This window comes from Bos grunniens, chromosome 22 (genome assembly GCF_055505025.1).
Source record: "Bos grunniens cultivar Pamir isolate PY7600 chromosome 22, Bosgru_T2T1.0, whole genome shotgun sequence".
Taxonomy (NCBI): domain Eukaryota; kingdom Metazoa; phylum Chordata; class Mammalia; order Artiodactyla; family Bovidae; genus Bos; species Bos grunniens.
Window position 1 is genome coordinate 33,880,138 of NC_141186.1, and position 17,720 is coordinate 33,897,857.

At 37.9% G+C, this 17,720-nt stretch overlaps 1 long non-coding RNA gene across 1 annotated transcript in view; it reads left to right on the plus strand.

Moving 5' to 3' along the window:
* The window catches only part of LOC147348275 (uncharacterized), a 55,395-nt gene extending 41,807 nt beyond the window's left edge, over positions 1-13,588 (plus strand). The window contains exon 3 of the long non-coding RNA XR_015151327.1: positions 13,331-13,588. This is a non-coding gene — a long non-coding RNA (uncharacterized LOC147348275). The remainder of the gene's footprint in view (positions 1-13,330) is intronic.
* The last annotated feature ends 4,132 nt before the right edge of the window (positions 13,589-17,720 follow it).

Consider the following 17,720-nt stretch of genomic DNA (forward strand, 5'->3'; position numbering starts at 1 on the left):
TCCACCTGCAATGTGAGAGACCTGGGTTTGATCCCTGGGTTGGGAAGGTCCTGGAGAAGGGCAAGGCAACCCACTCCAGTGTTCTTGCCTGGAGTATCCCCATGGACAGAAAAGCCTGGCGGGCTACAGTCCATGGGGTCGTAAAGAGTTGGACACAACTGAGCGACTAAGCACAGCACATGGTCTTGTGAGAAGATTTGCCTCAATAGTGAGGCTTATCTGAGTCCCAGAGACTAAGGTTTGGTTTTCACACAGAGAGAATATTCCTGTCAAACAATGTCTTCTGAGAAAACTATCTATGTAATTTCATCATAACTGGTTCTGTATCATTCCTCTTCCAAACTTTTCAAATACCTAGCACAAGCACAGGATGCTGTTCTTAAATGGGTGTGTTCTGTCAAATACTTATGCCCATAAATTACATATAATTATAGGTGTGTGTCTGTATCCACATTCAGATATTATGTACACCTGTCCACACAGCCGGATATCATGAGCATCTGTATACATCCAGATACTGTGTGTGTCTGTATATACACAGACATTGTGAACAACTGAACACATGGCAAAATGGATATAGTGAACTCTAGGAATAGTAGAAGGGCATAGAAAGAATTATGGAATGAGCAATGCCAGTTGTGACACGTAGTAATCATGCAGAAAAAGCATCCAACTTGGTGCTTTCAAGTTTGTATAGTTTCAGGTCTATGGGTTAGTCAAAAGTCCCAAGAGGACAGGTGACTGAGTGAACTTGATCTCAGATAAATCTGGTTGATACAGCCTCTAGGATAATAGTGGAATAGAATCAAATAAGCTATCTAAGTGAAACAACAGTAATTTAAATTAGGACCTGTGACTACTAAAACTTGATCACTGAAGAGATGGGAAGAGAGGGGTGTGTAAAGCTGATCACAGGGAAGACAGGGACAGCATAAAGGAATTGTGTCTCTGAAAGGCAGGCTGGTTGCATCAGGGTCCTGATGAGTGGAAAAAAGAGATGAGAAAGATAGAGCACATGTGAAAGTCAGAGAGAGAGATTTGAACATGCTATTCTGTTGGCCTTCAAGACGGAAGAATGGGGCCAAAGGCAAAGACATGCAGGCAGGACCTAGAAGTTGGCAAAGGCAAGCAAAGAGATTCTCTGCTAAAGCCTCCAGAAGCACCCCAGCCCTGCTGACCCATTGATTTTTACCCCAGTGAGATTTCTGGTCTACAAAACAAATAACACATCTTTATTGTTTTAAGCCACCAAGTTTGTGTTAATTTGTTATAACAGTAATAGCAAACCACTACACCCATTCTTGGGCTTTCCTTGTGGCTCAGATGGTAAAGAAAGTGAAGTCGCTCAGTCGTGTCCAACTCTTTGCAGCCCCATGGACTGCAGCCTACCAGGCTCCTCCATCCATAGAATTTTCCAGGCAAGAGTACTGGAGTGGGTTGCCATTTCCTTTTCCAGGGGAGCTTCCTAACCCAGGCATCAAACACGGGTCTCCCACATAGCAGGCAGACACTTTACCATCTAAGCCACAACCTGCCTGCAATTCAGACCTGTGTTTGATCACTGGGTGGGGAAGATCCCTTGGAGGACGGAATGGCTACTCGCTCCAGTATTCTCGCATGGAGAAACCCATGTAGAGAGGAGCCTGGCAGGCTACAGTTTATGGGGTCGCAAAGAGTTGGACACGACTGAGTGACTAACACACACACACACACACACACATTCTTACCAGAATTAGCCAGTTTCCATGTGAATTTTATCAAACTATCTTTAATTGTACTCACTGGATCCAGTAAACTAGAAACAATATTTTTGATTTAAATAAAATGTATTCATCTTCCTTTCTTCCTGCCATCACCTTAAGTTAGGAATGAATGATTTATTCATTTTTGGAGGATTATTTTTCAAGCTAGAAGGATCCAAAGAATTCTTGTCATCTCCATATCAAATTTGGCTGTTCAAATCAATACGGCCAGTAGACCTTATATTAGTTCAAATACATTACTTAAGATAATTTTTTAACCAGTTTAATAATAAAGGAAGAAGTTGATTTTTTTCCTTCATTAGCAAGCAATTAAATTAATTCAATTTTCTTTTACCTAATTTTACAGTTATTTAATCCATTAATACTAGGTCTGTTAAATTAAAGATCCTGAAATTTGTTTGATCACTTAATGCTTTTGTTGGGAGATAAAAGTTAAGCTCTGATGTCTCTAAACTGAGAAGAAGCAAAAAGTCATTTTTCACAGTCCATTTGCTCCTTCAATCACTTTATATGTCCCTCAAGGAAGTGTGTCTATATATCTTGTCCATCATAACCCAGCTAATTCCTCATCCCGTATGTTTGTTCCCAATGAGATGAATAGATCAAGGGCCTCTCTGAGGTGTTACCCAGGGCCCCATAACCATTAATCTTGAACTACCTCCTTTCTGTGCTGGCATTTGCTGCCAATTAGAGTTTAGATTCGACAAGATGCTTCCAATTCACCTTCATTATAGACTAACCAAAAGTAGAGAGTTTGTATGTTGACACTTTACTTTAAAAACAACAATAAAACTAACAAGGAAAACAAAATACAAGATAAAGTCCACAAGTTTTGACGTCAAACTAGAGTTTATAGATTGGTTCTCAGTCTACCTGCGAGGGGACCTCAGACAGCTAAGACAATGTCTTCCAGCTCTCATTTTCTCACATATGTTAGGGAGAAGTTACAGCATTTATTTTAGTTGCTTGTTTAATTGCTTCCATGAGATACAATCTCCAAAGTTTTTACACACCTCCAGCCTGTGGCAACTACTTAATAAAATGCCACTATTGTCTTGCTTCTCTTAAATAAGAATTTGAGTGCAAGACATGACTTTTAACTTTTTTGGGTGGCGTCTTCTTCATCTGTTCATTAATGAAGTTTGACGAGATAATAACCTATCATTCTCCCTTTAGTAGTGAGATTCTAAGAATATAAACATAAAGAACACAGTTGCAAAAATGTATAAAAGATGTCAAAAGACAATAATGTTATTTATATATGTTTCTACAACTGTCTTTTTTCAACAAACACTCCCATATTAGCTATGAAGTTTACTGTGCCATAGATCATTTGGAAAATATTATGATCTTTGAGGTTTCTTCAATAAACATTTATAATATAATAAAATCTAATATTTATTGTTTATGACTGGCACTGTGCTGTGCTATATGTGAACAAACTCACTTGATCCTTGAAAAACTCATAAATACACACTCACACACATTGGGAAAGTTGGATGTGTGCATATTTATAAATATAAATATAATTTATATTTATGTATATGTATAAATATACATATAAATTTATGTATATGTATATATAATATATTTATACTTATAAAGTGTATATATATAATATATATATTTAAGGATATATATATCCTTAAACTAATACCTTAATACATATTATGTTCATTATTATATATGATGTATGTTATATAGTTCTAATTGATATAAAATTCTAACCGATATATATTTATACATATATAAAAGGGAAGTTATATATTATATATATATATAGACATATATATATATAGTTGATGAGGAAACTCAGGCAGAACTTTCTCAGTGTATTTATTCAGTAAAATTTTACTGTATCATTAAATTTTTATCATTATCATTACCATTTATCAAGCTCTAACCTTGCAGGACAAAACTGCTTTGTGATCTAACCCTCTCTCTACTTTATACATCCTTTAGAACAAACTAGACTTTTAATATTCATGTATTGCTGAAGCCTGGCTTGGTACTTTGAAATCCAGTATGGATTTGATATTTACAGAACATCTCAGTTCAGACTATTTACTTGCAAGTGCTATAGAAATAGTGACTATCAGCAATACGTGAACTGTGAACTTCCAGATGTTCAAGCTGGTTTTAGAAAAGGCAGAGGAACCAGAGATCAAATTGCCAGCATCTGCTGGATCATCGAAAAAGCAAGAGAGCTCCAGAAAAAATATCTATTTCTGCTTTATTGACTATGTCAAAGCCTTTAATTGTGTGGATCACAATAAACTATGGAAAGTTCTGAAAGAGATGGGAATACCAGACCACCTGACCTGCCTCTTGAGAAACCTATATGCAGGTCAGGAAGCAACAGTTAGAACTGGACATGGAACAACAGACTGGTTCCAAGTAGGGAAAGGAGCATGCGAAGGCTATATATTGTCACCCTGCTTATTTAACTTCTATGCAGAGTACATCATGAGAAATGCTGGGCTGGAAGAAGCACAAGCTGGAATCAAGATTGCTGAGAGAAATATCAATAACCTCAGATATGCAGATGATGCCTATGGCAGAAAGTGAAGAGGAACTAAAGAGCCTTTTGATGAAAGAGGAGAGTGAAAAAGTTGGCTTAAAGCTCAACATTCAGAAAACGAAGATCATGGCATCTGGTCCCATCACTTCACGGGAAATAGATGGGGAAACAGTGGAAACAGTGTCAGACTTTATTTTGGAGAGGCTCCAAAATCACTGCAGATGGTGACTGCAGCCATGAAATTAAAAGACGCTTACTCCTTGGAAAAAAAGGTAAGACCAACCTAGATAGCATATTCAAAAGCAGAGACATTACTTTGCCAACAAAGGTCCGTCTAGTCAAGGCTATGGTTTTTCCAGTGGTCATGTATGGATGTGAGAGTTGGACTGTGAAGAAAGCTGAGTGCTGAAGAATTGATGCTTTTGAACTGTGGTGTTGGAGAAGACTCTTGAGAGTCCCTTGGACTGCAAGGAGATCCAACCAGTCCATTCTGAAGATCAGCCCTGAGATTTCTTTGGAAGGACTGATGCTAAAGCTGAAACTCCAGTACTTTGGCCACCTGATGTGAAGAGTTGACTCATTGGAAATGACTTTGATGCTGGGAGGGATTGGGGGCAGGAGGAGAAGGGGACGACAGATGATGAGATGACTGGATGGCATCACTGACTCGATGGACCTGAGTCTGAGTGAACTCCGGGAGTTGGTGATGGACAGGGAGGCCTGGCGTGCTGCGATTCATGGGGTCGCAAAGAGTTGGACACGACTGAGTGACTGAACTGAACTGACTGAGTGACTATCAAGTTGGACAATACAGATTTAAGTCTGTACAGACTGTGGCTAATGTCTAAGGCATTACAATAGGTTAATCTAAAATCATGTATTCAATTTTGAGATTCAAAAATTATTTTAAGAAGGTATTAACTCTAGTTTATATAAAAATCACTGCTAGTTACAGGTGATAGGTGTCAGCTTTGCAGGTACTGGACCTGCAAGAGGGAGGAAAATGAACACTAGGGAGAAAAAGAGGGTCTAGAATTGAGTCTTGGCTTGATTAAGTCACTTAAAATGCACAGAGCTCATTGTTTTTTTTACTTCTCTGCATCATTCTGAGGATACAATGAACTAACTTAAATTGTAGAGAATATGATGTGAAGAATGGTAACAATGGTTGTTTTTAAGATAATAGTGATGATTAATGTTTGGTGAGGAGGAAGATGATATCAGCATTGTTGTTTTTAACCTAAAATCTATATTAGATAATCTTTCCACAGGAAAATTGTTCTAAAAATAGATCTCTACCTAAATCATTAACATATAAAATTCTTGATAGTAGAAATGTGAACCAGTTACATAATTATTAAATTTGTTTAACTGTTGTTCTTATTTTATTTATTCACCAAGATTAGATCTTTAGTTCCAAAAATATGTCAAGAGATAAAGAAGGTCATCATGGGACATGAGGGTACAAGAGCATAATGGGAATGATGATGTTTATTTCCATGAGCTATATTAACTGGAAGTATATTAGGCCAGGGAAAAGTCATTTTAACTGTATTATCATAATAAAACTCTACATCAACATTCTGTGTCAACGAAACAAGTCAGCTAAAAGGATTTTATATTTTACCAGGACACACAAAATTTTAATAAGAAATTGTTCAATTAAGCACTATGATTAGCTGGATTTTTAACAGTTCATGTATTCTTGACTGGTTTATCACAAACATCAAATGCTCTTCTAAGTAAGAGTACAGGATTGCACACTAAAAAGTAGTTAAAGAATTTTAGGAAAAGCTTGCAGTTAAAGATATAAATTGTAATTACCCTTTACTTTTGGTGAGAGAAATGTCAGGGACAGCATATGAGAGAAAAATTTGGATTAACTCACATATTTGTAGAAGTTTCTTCAAAAGTTTTGCGTATGTTAATCAAAGTGAAGGAGGGAATATCCTGATTTGAAATAATATTAATGACAACAGTAAATCTTAAGGTTCTATATCAAAGAGTAATAAACAGGTTAAGAATTAGATATCTAAGGACAAGATACATGCTTCATACTTTGGTTTGGTTTAGTTAGAGAAATTGTGTTCTCAAATGGAATATTTTGCAGAAACCCAATATGTAAAACAAACTAAAGTGATGTCTTATTAAAATAAATTATTTGTATGTTCAAATTTGTATTTTCTTCTTAGTGTCCATCAATAAAAAAGCGATTGTGATCCATTAAAATATTTAGAATTAGTTTAAGATTATTATCAAGCTTTGGTTCTCATTATCTGTGCTTATGCCTTTATATGTAACTATAAATATGAGGAGAAGCAATGTGAAATTTCTGCTATCGATTAACTGTAACCAACAAATATGAAAACATCATGTAGTTCGAGGTAACAGTACTCATTGTGTTTGTGTTTCTTAAGTATTTCCACCTGTGATATTTCCATTCTCTTTAATTTAGACCACCCAGAACTGGAAATACGGTGAACTTTGTTTTAAAGTTTAATCACTAATGATATCAAGAATTTGCTCACACACACTACCATAAGAGTAAGAGCTGTTGTTGTTCAGTCACCAAGTTGTGTCCGACTCTCTGCGAGCACGTGGACTACAGCATGCCAGGCTTCCCTGTCCCTCACTCCCAGAGTTTGTCCAAGTTTGTGTCCACTGAGTAAAAGTTACACAACTACAGTTTAGTATGTTTTAGAAGTATCTTTTATATATGCTAAAGGATGTATTATTATTGTTGTTCTTGTTTAGTCACTCAGTCATGTCCAACTCTTTTGAGATCTCATGGACTGGAGCCCACTAAGTTCCTCTGTCCATGAGATTTTCCAGGCAAGAATATTGGAGTGGGTTGCCATTTTCTTCTCTAGGGGATGTTCTCAAAGGATGTATATCAAGCAGAAGAAAAATTATGTCATATGGAAAGGCTAAGTTGCAAGAAGAAATGTGATAAAATATACTGGTACATATGTGAGTAAATTTAAAAATAACTAACATTATACAATACAATAATATTGTCTAATTTGGGAATAATTAAAACTGAAACTGGATAATGGTAATATTTAAGTTGGGAGGAGATAATTAGAATAAACAACTGTAAGGTCTTATATTATTCTGTAGTATGATAAAAATATTAACTTCAGATGTCTTAAGATAGGCAGCTTCAGTTCAGTTTAGTCGTGTCCAACTCTTTGCGACCCCATGAATTGCAGCACACCAGGCCTCCCTGTCCATCACCACCTCCTGGAGTTCACTCAAACTCATGTCCATCGAGTCGGTGATGCCGTCCAGTCATCTCATCCTCTGTTGTCCCCTTCTCCTCCTGCCCTCAATCCCTCCCAGCATCAGAGTCTTTTCTACTGAGTCAGCTCTTTGCATCAGGTGGCCAAAGTACTGGAGTTTCAGCTTTAGCATCAGTCCTTCCAATGAACACCCAGGACTGATCTCCTTTAGGATGGACTGGTTGGATCTCCTTGCAGTCCAAGGGACTCTCAAGAGTCTTCTCCAACACCACAGTTCAAAAGCATCAATTCTTCGGCGCTCAGCTTTCTTCACAATCCAACTCTCACATCCATACATGACCACTGGAAAAACCATAGCCTTGACTAGACAGACCTTTGTTGGCAAAGTAATATCTCTGCTTTTGAATATGCTATCTAGGTTGGTCATAACTTATCTTCCAAGGAGTAAGCATCTTTTAATTCCATGGCTGCAATCACCATCTATAGTGAATTTGGCTTGGGTAATACTAAATGACATACAATATAGACCTTTTAAACAAATAAAGTCATAAAGGAGAACTAAGGAAAAATCCATTATAAATATAAAGAGAAGAAAGAAAAAAGAAAAAAAGACTGCAGTAAATCAACATGATGACAACATACAGAATTGTCATACAGGTTGTAAAAAATCCAGCAGCTGTCTGCTGTTTCCAGGAGATAGATCTAAATTTTAAGACTTAGGGGAATTGAAAGATGATTCTTTGCAATCCTGTGGATGATAGCCAGCCCCTCCTCTGTCCAAGGGGTTTTCCAGACAAGAATACTGGAGTGGGTTGCCATTTCCTTCTCCAGGGGATCTTCCTGACCCAGAGATTGAACCCACATCTCCTGTATCAGCAGGTGGATTCTTTACCACTGAGCCACCAGGGAAGCTCCATTTATCAGGTGAATATTAACTAAAAGAAAATGAGTATAGAAATAATAATATTAGACAAAATTGACTTTAAGACAAAAATAATTCATATAAATAGTAATATTTTGGTACTAAGCACAATAGCAATTTAATTCACTAAAAAGATACAAAATTCTAAACTAGTATAAACCTAAAAACACAACTTCCAAATACATAGAATAGAAAATGTTGAGTACAAGATGAAAAATAGGCAATTTCACCATCAAAATGGAAGAATGGTGTGCATTTTGTACAAGCAGAAGACTTACTAGAGATATAAAATTTTAATCAACACAATTAGCTAGCTTGATCAGAAATTCTTAATATCTACATGATCTTCTTGAATTCCTTGACCTCCTTTCCAGAGGGAAGGGAAAAGTCCACAGGTCCCTATGATCTTGAATGTGTTTAACCTCCTGTGTACACAGACTGCAGAAGTGTGGGAACGATGGAGACACAGTTTTCAATAAGCATCACATGGATACACCGGTTCTCTTTTGAACAAAGGGATTATACAGTACCCTAATTCCATGATAACAAGTAAAGTTCAGTTCTACATTCCATCAGTCTTAAAAAACTGCTGAAACTTTCCAGACCAGGACAGTGCCGGTGCACACCACACACATGCTTGTCACCTCACCGTGTGCTGCTCTACCCTGAGGAGAACTAAGCCAGAGATACCACCGGCCTTTCATTGAGCCTGTTCTTACCTGCCTGGTGTTAAATGAGCAGACAAGTGCACGTCTGAATTTTAATTCAGTGACACTTTGCAGAGTTAAACAATCCCTAATCATAACATGTTCTCAAGATTTTCAAGCACCGCCTACATATAGAAAAAGGGTGTATGTTTCAGAGAATGGGGATGATATTTCAAAGTCTGCACAAAAAAAGGGTTTGTGAACCTGGAATTTCAAAGTGTTTAAAACTGATTCACAGTTACTATGAAAGTGTATATTGGGTTTTATTAATATTTTAGGTAGTTAAAGATAAAATCAGAATTAAAAGTACTAAGAACCACTGTGTAGAGGACCCTCAGAAGAGCACAGTTAAGAAAACCACGAGCCTATAATATAGATGATTGCTACACAGATCTTTAAACACAAAGGAAAAGCAAAATATGGGTATTGGGTATTTCCTACTAAGGAGTTCATTTCAGCCATCATATGTTTATTCATCATGCTAGTTATTGTGGGGTCATATCCCTGCCAGCAAGTATATAATCCAAGTGTGTTTGTGCTAAGTCACTTCAGTCGTGTCCGACTCTGTGTGACCCAGTGGACTGTAGCTCATCAGGCTCCTCTGTCCATGGGATTCTCCAGGCAAGAATACTGGAGAGGGTTGTCATTTCCTCCTCCAGGGGATATTCCCCACCCAGGGTTCGAACCTGCATCTCTTATATCTCCTGCATTGGCGGCAGGTTTTTTACCACTAGTACCACCTGGGAAGCCCAATATAATCCAAGGACGTGCACAAATAACCATCACACAGACACACATACAAACGCACACCGTGTATGACTCAATGTGGTTAAGTACTACGCACAGTAAAAGTTCCTGCCGAAACTTCTTGACTGATTGATTTAGTAATTCAACTAAAACTTAAAGCTTTTACCAAGTGTTGGGCACCACGGTAGACACAGGAGATGAAACACTGACCAAGACAGGCAAGATTCCTGCTCACATGGAGCCTGCATCCTAATTCAGGAGACAGACCAAATTAAGAAAAGAATGAATGAATGAGATAGTTTCAAAGAATGTCAACTTCCTTGAAGGAAATAAACATCCTAGATGCAATTTTACAAGTTCAGCCCTACTGACATATTGGGTCAAATAATTTTTTACTATGGGAGTGATGTAAACATTGTAAACATTGTAGGATGTTTAGTAGCATCTCTGGCTTCTATTCACTAGATACCAATAGCACCTTCTCAGTTAAAACAACCAACAAAATCTCCAGACATTGCCATATATCCCCTGGGGTGGGCGTGGGGTGGCAAATTCCTCCCCAGCTGAAAACCACTGTACAAGAGTGATGGGAATAAGGATGAGTTTTTTGCTTTTGTTTTTCTTGGATGGTCAGGAAAGACCTCTTTGAGACCAAAAAAAAAAAAAAAAAATCCAACCAGGAAATATTTTGGAAGAAAGCTTTCTAGGCAGAGTTGAACAGTTAAGTGCTAAAGTGATAAGGTGATAACGAACTTGAAGTCCTAAAGGAACAGACAGGGGCTTATTTGACTGAAGAGAAGCAGGATATGGCATCAGAGAGGCAGACAAGAACAGATAGAGCTTTACAGGAGGCCATGGTAGAAAGTTTAGATTTTTTTTTTAATGTAATAAATTTAGATAAAAAAAGAGAATTTCAGATTAACTGTGAAGGAAGAAAGATTTCTAGTCAGACATTTAAAGGTGGAAAGATCTGGATTTTTACAGGCTAAAGTGAAAGACAGAAGTATTTGAGGTACTGATAAAAGATCAGAGAGGATAGAACCTGCCTGGAGTAGAGTAAAAGATGCACAGAAATGGAATTGCAGAATTGTCAGTAAAGTAGAATCTAACTCAGGAGGAAGGGACTTTTGAGGGGAATCTTCTATTCCAACCACCAGTGGATGACAACTCAGAAGAACGCTCTCAAGGAGAGGGTATTCTAGGCAACATACTGACAGCTGCTGTGAGCTGTGGGACCCAATGCATGAGCATGAATTCTGGCTCAATCCTGAACACGCCTCTTTAGGGAGGGAGGGCCCAAAGCCAAGTACAAGCCAAGCTAATGCCTAAGAGGAGCCAGAAACCAACAATCCAGGGACAGGCAACTAACAGTACAAAGCTGCCAATGGCTTGATTCTAATATTGGATTGGCCAAAAAGTTCATTCTGGTTTTTCCCCATGCTATTATGGAAAAACCCAAACTAACTTTTTGGCCAACCCAATACATTCTTCTTAGAGGTTTTTAGGGGCAACACTCTCAGACCAGTAAAGACAAAAATAATGGACATTAGCTCTTTATTCCAACTCCCTCATAGTTGTAGCATAGCTACCATTTTTAAAAATATTGGCATGTGTGAGACATTTGTCTAAGTGATTTTCTCATTTAATCTTCTGAACAGTTCTATGAGGTAGATTCTCTTATTTCCAGCATTAAAAACATAAGGCACTAGAGCCTTGAGATACCCTGTTACTTGCCCATGGAATCTGAAACTTAAGTAGTTCTGACTCAAGTCCAATTTCTGAACCAACACATAATACTCATATAAACCAATCCATACCATATACTGCTCAGATGAAGGGACTGACAAAGGTGAAATCTCTTGCCAAAGGCCATATCCAGCTAATATCTGGTTGAGGAACAATTTGTAATGAATTGCTAACACGTGAAGACCTACTCAGTCTGGGAGTTGGTGATGGACAGGGAAGCCTGGAGTGCTGCAGTCCATGAGGTCACTAAGAGTTGGACATGACTGAGCAACTGAACTGAACTGAACTGAAGACCCACTCATGCTAGTTATTTTTCTAGGCAATGTATACACATTATGTTGAATCATCTTCACAAAACCTACAATAAAGGTCTTATTAGCTGCCTCAAATTATAGATGAGAAATCGGAGGGCAAGAGATCTTAAATAACTTGTCCAAAGTCACATGGGTTTCCCTGGTAGCTCAGAGGTAAAGAATTTGACTGCAGTGCAGGAGACACGGGTCCACAGGTTCAATCCCTGGGTTGTGAAGATCCCCTGGAGAAGAAAATAGCAACCACTCCAGTATTCTTACATGGGAAATCCCATGGACAGAGGACTCTGGTGGGCTATAGTCCACGGAGTTGCAAGAGTCAGACACGACTTAGCGACTAAAACCACCACCACCACCACCAAAGTCACACAAACAGCAAGTGGTAGAATTGAGATTGCAATTTCGACAGTCAAATGCCCAGGTCTTCATCACTACACTAAATATCATAGAACCCAGTTCTTTTCAGAAAACAAGAAACTTTTAGAAACTCTTATATAGTCTTATTTCTTAAAAATAAGACATATGATTTTAAATATTGCAACCTTATTTAAAAGAATTCACAAAGATGTCTGATAATGTTCTAAGCAGGGGCAATGCTTGGAAAGCCTCAATTACTGTGTTTCTGTTTGTACAAAAGTCCTAAAGAAAACATGATAAATTCATTATTTAATTCATGTCACACGATACCTTAACTTCTAAATAAGCATACGAAAAGGCTTTGGGCATTGATTCTACAGTCCCATTTAATGCACAGGCCAGTTAATGAGCTCAGGTATGTCCATATTACTTCAGGTAAAGATCTGTTCCTGTCTCATCTGCACTCGCATCTCCAGATCTTCTAACCAAACACAGTTTGAGAAATCAACAAAGACCTAGAGTTGCAGAAGCTAGTTTTACAATCCATGTATTTGCCTGACATCAGAATGACAGACTGTTGCTACCTGTGTGTCAGCACACTTCCCATGGCATCATTGTGACATAAGAAAGTGACCCAGTCTGTTGGTGACCCATTCTGTAGAAAAGTGTATATTCTCAAGCAAGAAAATTGGAGGTATTAAAAGGTATCTGTGAAACATTAGAAGAGAGGCAGTACTTGGCATCAGAAGTGGCAGATTTCAGTCCAGTGTTATCCTTTACAAGTTTTGTGGTCTTGGGCAAGTCACTACAATGGTTCTGAGATTAGGGCTCTTCATTCTGCAGGAGGCAACATGATCTTGACCCTGGCTACCAGGCAGGTTGCAGTGCAGATCAATAAAACAGTGTGTTGGGTAGTTTATGGGCTGTATAATGATGCTCTAACAGTAAAGGACAATGTTCATAATAGAGATAATTTTAACTGAACTAAACAGAGCACGTCTCATTTGTCCTCAGGTCCTTTTGATGATGCCAGAGTGCTGCAGCCAAGCTGACTCAAACCTATGTATTCTGGGGCTACAGGAAAGACGAAGTCAACAGGAATAAGATATGCATGCTGCTGGCAGCTTCCTGAGATATAAACGGAAAATTCTTAGTCTTTCAAGGCACTAAATCCAACCTGACTAGGCACAACTAATGCGAATGAGACAACCTTTGCAGACTCTGTAGCAACTAGCTATGAAATCTTTAATATTAATAATACCAATAATAGCAGTTCATGTATCAGTTAATTACTTTTGCAAACAAAATGCTCTAAGACTTATAGGCTTAAGAACAATTGTTTATTCTTAGTTTCTCTAACTGCATGTTGGTTGAACTCAGGCAGCCCTGACTTAGAATGAGGCCCACTGGGGCTTGGCTTCTCATCCTGGGTTGGGCTCCTGTGTGTTCATTCTGGAGCCCAGGCAAGGGGGACAGCAGCTACGTAGGGCAAAGGCTTTTCAGAGCAATGTCACAGGTGCCAGGGAACCCGTGTGAGAGCTCATTTCAGAACTCTGACCAAATCTGTTTAAGTCATATTCACTAGGCACTTACTATGTGTTCAAGTAACTGAATGCTTTACCCTTTTTCTTTCAAATATTTTTCACATCAACACTATAAAGCCAGGCCTATTTTTCTCCTCATTTAAAAGAGAATGAAATGGAAGTAAAGAGAAATTAAGAAACTTTCCCAATATCTTGCTGCTAGTCAATGGCAGGGTCAGGATTCCTGTGTCGGCAGTGGACTCCAGGGATTTGCCAGTATATTCTATTGTCTGCTTAAATCCTTAATCTATCAATACTGCAATTAAAATGAGACTAGTTTCAAAGTGTTGGATATACCTGTGTTCCTATGCCATGACCCTTAAACATGAATTTTGTTTTGTTTATGTTGTTGATAACATGCATCTACCCTGTGACATCTAATAAAATCAATACAGAAATCTACCACCCAAAATCTAGAATATTGCCAACATCTTTGTGTGCTCTTTATGCCTCCTCCCTGAAGGTAACCACTCTCTTGAATTTTATATTTATTAATCTCTTGCTTTTTTAAAGAGATTGATCATATATGTCTGTGTCAAATAATTTTGCTTAATTGAAACATCAACTGTGCTGTCATATGTAACTACAGTTAATCTATTTTTTATTATTGTATAATAGTACATTTAGTGAATATATCACAATCTTTCAATTATCCTATCTGTGAATACTGGGTTTCTTCTAATGTGTACACTATTAAAAATAATGCTTCTATGAACAATTTCAATATTAATGTATGGGTTTTTGCTATTCCACCATCCTTACCAATACCTGGTATTGTCAGACTCATAATTTAGGGAAAGTAAAATAATATTTTATTGTGATATTAATTTGTGTTTCCCTGCTTACTAAGCACTTTTGGCACATTTTTCTTAGGTAATCTACCACATATGTTTTCCTACCTGAAAACTGCTTATCCATGACTCTGGCCAATTTTCCTACTGGGTTATTTGTCTTGCTTATTGATTCATATCAACTGTTTATATAGTTATTACATTCATATAAAAGTACCCATTAAATATATTACTGATAGCTTCTGTGTCTTTCATTCTTTTTATAGGAAACAGTTAAAAGATTTATCAACCTTCTCCTGCACAGTTGTACTGACTTGAATAGTGTCCCGCTCAAAATTCATGTCCACTCAGCACCTGTGAGTGAGACTTTATCTGGAAATTTGTAGACTTTATCTACAAATAAAATCACATTAAGATGAAGTCACACTTGATTAGGGTGAGCCCTAAATCCAATCACTGATGTCTTATAAAAGGGAAATGAGGACACAGAGAGAGAACAGCCACAGGGGAGATTGCATGACAACAGAGGCAGACATTGAAATAGGGTCACTGGACCAAGGCTTCCAGTAAGGACCAGAAGCTGGAAGAGTCAGGGAGTAATTCTTTCCTAAGGCATTCAGAATGCAGAGGCACCTGTAGTCTCCAAAACCATGAGGGGATATATTTCTGTATTGTAAACCACCAGCTTTGTAGTAATTTATTACAGCAAGCACAAGAAACTAATACAATTGTCAACCATTTTTGTATTATAACTTCTTTAATTCTAAAGCTATAAAAAAAACCTCTATATTTTTATCTAAAATTGTAAACACTTGCCTTCACATTTAAGCTTTAAATTCATCATGTATTAATTTTATTTGTGGGCATGAGATAGGAATCTCATTTTATTGTTTTGTTTGTTTATTTGAATAATGAATTGTTCCAGTACCATTTATTGAAAGGTTCATTTTTCTCCATAACTTTGCAAAAGTTTCATTATATACGAGAATGCCACATAAGTGTGGGTTTCCTTTTGGGCTTTTGGGTATGTTCCACTGGTCAAATTGCCTATCATGCTATTCTTTATTGATTATTATAAATTTGTCATAGTTCTTCTTATCTAATAGAGCTAATACTATCACATTCTTTCTCTTTTCTTTTTTTTTCCAGAAGTCTCTTGGTTGTTCTCAGGCATTTGATCTTCCATTTAAATTGAAAATCAGCTTGTAAAGCTCTTTTATAAAACTCTGTTGAGACTTTTATATAATCTATACATCAACTTGAAAGAATAACATTTTTATAATATTAAGCCTTCCTATCATAAAAGTGATTACATATTATTATTTCTTTATATTTTACAATAAAGTAATGCAAGTAATGCATGCATGCATGCTAAGTTGCTTCAGTCATGTCCATTGCTTTGCAATCCTGTGGAGCTCAGCAAGCTCCTCTGTCCATGGGATTCTCCAGGCAAGAGTACTGAAGTGGGTTGCCATGCCCTCCTGCAGGGGATCTTCCTGACCCAGGGATCAAACCCTCATCTCGTATGTCTCCTGCATTGACAGCTGGGTTCTTTACCACTGGTGCCACCTGGGAATCCCCAGATAAAGTAATAATGTGTTATAATTGCACACTTCCTGTTGAATTTATTCCTAAATACTGTACATTCTTTGTTGTTCAGTGTTGTTCATTATCTTTCCAAAACTGTGTTTTAAAAATTCTTTGCTTATATATAACTGCAAATTTTGATTGACAGTACTATATCCACCTTGCTATATTCTATTAACTAATTTATATACACTTATTTATATATTTATTTATATATAATCACATGCCAAAAAAAAAAAAGTGGGAGCTTGGTTTCTTCCTTTCCAGTTCTTAGAGTCTTTGCATCTCCTTCTTTCCCTACTGTACTTGCTGGGCCTCCAGTACAGTGTTGTACAGGAGCAGTAAAAGTTGGCATCTTTGTCTTGTTCCTAGTCTGAAATGTAATGCTTCCACTGTTTTAGTGTTAAGAATTATGTTTGCTGTAGGTTTTCATACTGTTTATCAGACTAAAGAAATTCTTTTCTACTCACAGTTTGCTCAAGTTTTATCACAAATGAGTATGAGATATATCAAGAGCTTATTTGACATCTATTGCAAATTTGTGGGTTTTATTCTTCAATGCATTAATGTGGAAAATATATAAATAAACTTATTTAAGAGCCACTTAAGAGAGGTATGACTGACACACAAGAAGTTGTACATATGAAGGCAATGGTACCCCACTCCAGTACTCTTGCCTGGAAAATCCCATGGACGGAGGAGCCTGGTGGGCTACAGTCCATGGGGTCACGAAGAGTGGGACGTGACTGAGCGACTTCCCTTTCACTTTTCACTTTCATGCATTGGAGAAGGAAATGGCAACCCACTCGTGTTCTTGCCTGGAGAATCCCAGGGACAGAGGAGCCTGGTACGCTGCCATCTATGGGGTCGCACAGAGTTGGACACAACTGAAGCAACTTAGCAGCAGCAGCAGCAGCAGCAGCATATATCTAAATGTCTTTGGCATTAAGTATACTGGTGGCTCAGGGGTAAAGAATCCGCCTGCCAATGCAGGAGATGCAGGTGTGATCCCTTGGTCGAGAATATCTCCTGGAGATGGAAATGGCAACCCACTCCAGTATTCTTGCCTGGGAAATGCCATGGACAGAGGAGGCTGGTGGGCTACAGTCCATGGAGTCACATAGAGTTGGACACAACTTAGCAACTAAACAACAACATTACATCCATGAAACCACCATGACAATCTTTGCCACAAACAAATTCATCATTTCCAAAAGTTTCCCCCACCCTTTTTATTTATCATTAATTTTGAGTGTTGTAAAAACACTATGGCTGGACAGCACTAGAGTAGCAGCTGCATGGTGCTGGAGTGGCCATGAGGAGATACGTCCAAGGTCAGAGAAGCCCCACAAGATGGTAGGTGCTGGAGCGGCAGCTGCACGATGTTGGAGCAACTTTGAGGAGATACCCCACATCCAAGGGCAAAGGAGAAGCCCCAGCAAG